This window comes from Corvus brachyrhynchos, unplaced genomic scaffold, assembly GCF_000691975.1.
Source record: "Corvus brachyrhynchos isolate BGI_N302 unplaced genomic scaffold, ASM69197v1 scaffold21, whole genome shotgun sequence".
Lineage (NCBI taxonomy): Eukaryota > Metazoa > Chordata > Aves > Passeriformes > Corvidae > Corvus > Corvus brachyrhynchos.
The window spans coordinates 6,519,022-6,524,068 of NW_008236924.1; positions in this window are offsets into that span (position 1 = coordinate 6,519,022).

A 5,047-nucleotide genomic window follows, 5' to 3' on the forward strand; every position below is an offset into this window, starting at 1 on the left:
AGCACAGGTGAGCTCACCTGGGTGTCAAATGCAGCTGCTATGACAAATCCTGCTGCTATGGAACCACCAGGGAGCCACAGGGACAGCCAGGATCCTGCATTACTCCTGGATGCAAATTCTTTTCAAAAGCAGATTTTGCAAGAGCATTTTGTGCCCAAGAAAGCAGAATTTTGTGAAGTTGGCTCCTGTCCAGTCACTGAGCTGAGCATCCAGACTTTTAAACACCCTGTGAATGATCTGTGTGTTACCAGTCTGAGCCATTGAAAAAGGCAAGTTCAGATTAAAAATCAAGTTTTAAAAGATACACAAATTTCTAGATCACAGAGTATTCCAATTTGGAAGGGACCCACAAGGATCATCGAGTTCAGCTCTTAAGTGAATGGCCCATACAGGCATTGAACCCACAAACTTGGTGCTCTCAGCAGCCTGCTCTGACCAACTGAGCCAATCTGGCACTTCTTAGGGGTTTAGGAGGGAAACAGCTGTTCTTTGGTACTCTGGAGTAAAGAAACTCTTAAGTAGAAGTTCAGATTTTGAAGTGTTTTCCAGATTTTTCTTCTGATTCTGGAAGGAATCTTTAAGAGAAATGTGGGTTATTCCAGGGTTTGAGAAAATGACAGCTGTTACCAACCCAGTCCATTTTCCCACTTTTCCATCAATGTTGTTTGATTAATAAGAGCCAACTCAGTGCTGAGCGACTCAGGAATAAATCAAACTGTAGAAGAGGGACACCAGATGTAACAAAAGCAGTTCCTGGAACAAGGAGATGCAAAGATCTGCTTGGTGTGGAGGTGGGGAAGGAATGGCACGTGCAATGTGTGTATTTTCTCTGCCACAGAAGTGTATTTTCTTCTCCTGATAGATGTATCTAAGGCAATATAAACAATTCCAAAGAGCTGAAAGTATGCAGTGAGATGTTGCTGTGAACCACACACATCAAAGCAGAGCTGAGGCCCAGAAGAGGCTTTCTGTGCAAAGAAAACTGGCTTTTCTTGTATTTCAGGGAAAGGAATCCTCTGCTGCTCAAACTCTCTCTGTCCCTGCACACTTGACTTGGATCAGTATTTTCAGTGGGGCGCTTGCTAAACGCTGCACTGGCATAAGAAAAATTCACTCAAATATTGGTTTCTCCTGTCTGCCTTTGAGATTCTTTCAGATCAAATCCTTCTTCAAATGGTTTCTCCCCAGCTCCAGGCAGGTGCTGCCCCGCCTGAGCCTTCTCCCAGGTGAGCTGCAGGGGAAGGGGAGCAGGAAAGGCTTCAGAGGGTGACACGGAGAGGAGGGGACTTGGAAATGCCAGAAGGTCAACTGCAAACCAGAGGTGCCTTCAGAGAAAGAAAAGAGCAGTGTTTAAATGGAATGTTCCCTTTGCCAGAGCTCCAGGAAGCACAGCTGAGGGAATGCTCTGGAACAGCAGGATTCCTCTGGAAGGGGGTTTGGAAGCCACAGGCAGGTGAGGAAATCCCAGTTAGATTCCCTGGAGGATAAGCTCCCTTTGGAGCTGTGTTATCTGATATGTCAGCAAGGACAGATATTGTCAAGTAATAAAATCTTTACAGCATAGCCCATGAACTGTATAGATAAAGGGGGTGGCTTTGGGGTTTGCTCAGAAAAGTCCAGAAGAGTTGCAATGATTCCTGTCTTTAGGGCTGTCAATTATTAACTTTATTAGAACTTTATATATTTCTAGATAAGAAATCCAGAGAGGGAGGATTTTAACTCAGTTTTTTGACCAGAAGACTCTGCAGATAAAGTTGAATTTTATCTTCCTTTTTAGCAACCTTTGAAATATTGTCTATATTACACTAAAACCATTGGAGTTCAAACTATTCCACAGTGGCTCTTAATCCAATGATACTTCAGAGGAATCTGAGCAGTTTTGTGGGACCCAAATTGAGAGCAGCCAAAATTAGTCCTCCTGTGCCTTTTCAGGATACACAAATCCAAACTGGCTTAACAAAATTCAAGTCTTCTGTTGTAGTTGTTAAAAATCAAGATAATTCCCATTTCTGCTGTCCACCCCCATCCCATTTAACTGGATACCACTGACAACACTTATTACAGGATAACTTACTAAAGGGAAGAATCCTGGAGAAAGGAGGGAGTTGAATTCCCAAGAAGTTGTGGTATCAGGTACATTTCCCCCAGGTTTAGTTTTCTGTCTCTGTCATTCCCAGCCCAGACCTCAGCAGTCTCCCTGAGGTTCCACTTGGAGATCAGGAACACCGGGGGGATCCAAGCCCTTCCTACAGACACTCTGCCAGCTTGTGCAGCCTGAATGAATCCTTTGTCTTGTTTCCTGGAAATTTCCTTTCTGGAGATCCAGACAGACTGAAGGGTCTCCTGATAGAGTATTGTCACATGAAATAATTGAATTTTCTTTTAGGGAGTCTCCAAAAATACGGGGTTTTTGGAAGTCCTGTGCCTTCCTCCCCTGCAGGTGTCTCTGAATGTTTGGTGAGCTCCTGTTTTTCCTGGTTTTGTTAGGCAGATCCGTGTCCCGCCTGGGGCAGGGACAGGCTCTGTGCTGTGTCACCTGTGGAGTCTGGCAGGGCGTTTCTGAGCAGTATTTGAGCTCTGTCCAAGCTGTTCAATAATTCAGCCCCATCCCGGTGATGAATTCTCTGCTGTTCAGGGCCGGAGAGCGGCAACACCTCGGACCAGACTAAACGGGCACTTAACAAGGCCGAGCGTAACAGGACTCCCCTGGAATTACCCAGCACATTAAGGCCAAATGAGCTCGTCCTGAATTCATTAGCAATGATTACTCTGAGTACCAGAGGAATTAATAATCATTAGCATTTCCTAGGGAGGGCTGCCGGAGAACTGCCAGACACGGCTGGTTCAGGGTTTCGCAGGCTTTCCCCAGCAGGTTCCATTCGGAGGGAGTCATTAAAGGGAACTTTGTGGTCACTGGAGAGTTCCCGCTGATTTTTTGAGTCCGTACTCCCAGTTCAGTTGCAATCCAGCTCTAAAAGCACTTCAAAGCCCAGCACTGCCTGCTTCAGTCACTGCTGGAATTACCTCCCTCATCCCCGTTTTGTCTCCGAGTGAATCTCCCCGGCTTTCTGCAACTCTCCTGAAAGGTTAATAAACCTGGGAGGCTGCTGGGAGCCACCCAAGGGCAGAGGGACTCCACAGACAAAAGGAATGCAAAAACCTGGTATTTATGATTTCGTGCAAGTAAATTCTCAAAGTAAAGATATCCAAGGCTTTGATTTGGCTCCTTAAAGTTCCCTCTGTTCCCAGCAGCATTTGAAGACTCAGCTGTTTTGCATATCAGAGGCAGCTGACTCCGGAGGCAGAGGGAATTCACTGCTCACTTCGGATGACCTTTTCCTTTGGGGATGAGTTTCCACAAGAGTTTTACTTCTCTGACAACTCATTCCTGTTCACTGTCTCCAAATGCTGCACACTTGGAATTTACATCATCCTGGTACATTCAAATACAGCGCTGAGCTTTTCTGCATAACTGCTCCTTGTAGCCAGCAGGATTGTATCATGGGATCATGGAACATCCTGAGCTGGAAGGGATCATCCAGTCCCACCCCTGTCCCTGCCCAGACCCCCCAACAACCCCACCCTGGGCATCCCTGGCAGCGCTGTCCAAACGCTCCTGGAGCTCTGGCAGCCTCGGGGCCGTGCCCATTCCCTGGGGAGCCTGGGCAGTGCCCAGCACCCTCTGGGGGAAGAGCCTTTCCTGATCTCCAGCCTAACCCACCCCTGGCCCAGCTCCAGCTGGTTTTAGTTGGAAATAAAGACACAGGGGCTTGGATGCCTGACCTGGTGGATTGTGCAAGTCACTTTAGTAAAGTCAGAGAGACTCAATTCCTTTATTCTTGGAATAAACTTTGTCCTGACTCCACGTTTGGAGGATTGCTTAGTGACATTCTGCATTCTCCAAGACTCCATTGAATTTCATTTCATTTTATAACAGAAAAGAGAGGAACGGAAACATGGATTTGTTTCAGGGTAAGAGAGCAGAACCAGGGGTGCAAATCCTCAGTGCCTGCTAAAAACTGCACAGACAGGCCCAGGCCTGATCTGTGCTCAGGCCCTGTTCTGAGTGATGTTGACCCCCAGCACCAGGCAGAGCAGCACTTTTATCATTTATTAACACTTTATGGTGTGGATGGGTGTTTGTCACCTGCTCTCCCAAGCACAGGGTGGTGCCCAGCTCCTCTGAGGTGAATAAACTTCTGCTCAGTGTGTGCAAGGGTGACCCACCCAGTCAAACAGTTACTCCTTGGGAATTTCCTGAGCTACAGATTCACCCCGGCTCTGTGCCCACCACATCCCCCCTGTCTGAGTGCTGGAGACTTGAGGAGCTGTCAGCATTTTTATATCTCATCATAGAACAGTTATCAATATAATCCGATTTTATGGACAGGGAGCATAAAAGCTCAAGTACTGTTCATATAATCTGATTATCCCCTTCCCTTTACACAGGACTGGGCTGCTCTCCCTATCCAGTTTGATCGCTCTCCCAAGGTCCCTGGGCTGTTACTCTGCCAGTGGAATTGTCCCCTGCAAGTTTTTTGTGACTGGTAGAGTTTATGGCTTGAGTTCATGGACCTCCTTCCCAAGGCTGTGCAGGTCCCTCTGGAGCACAGCAGTGAGGACTGAGGCTCCTGTGGATGTGCCACCCCTGCCCTGCTTCCTGTGCTAGTGCTGCTTTGCTCTTTACAGGTGGGGCCTCAGCAGCGAGGTCCAGCTGGGAAAGGAAGTTTCCTTTCACTGAGTTCAGCAATCTTGGGATTAAGCTGAAGGAGTTTTAATTAACAAACTCAGTGTCAAATATGTTTTCTGGACAGTCAGAGTCATTTTACAGCCACTTTTAAATCAAAAGTGCAAAGAAAACCCTGGTGGTGCCAGAAGTTTCCCCAGGTCCTTCTCTGCAGAGCTGAGAACTGGTGCATGGTCCATTTTTATTTTATCTTTATTCCATCCTGAATGCAAAACCAGTGAAATCTTAAAAGTAAAAATACATCATTTTGTTTAAATCTGCACTAAAATGAAAACTGATCTTTTGGCTTTGATTCCTGCT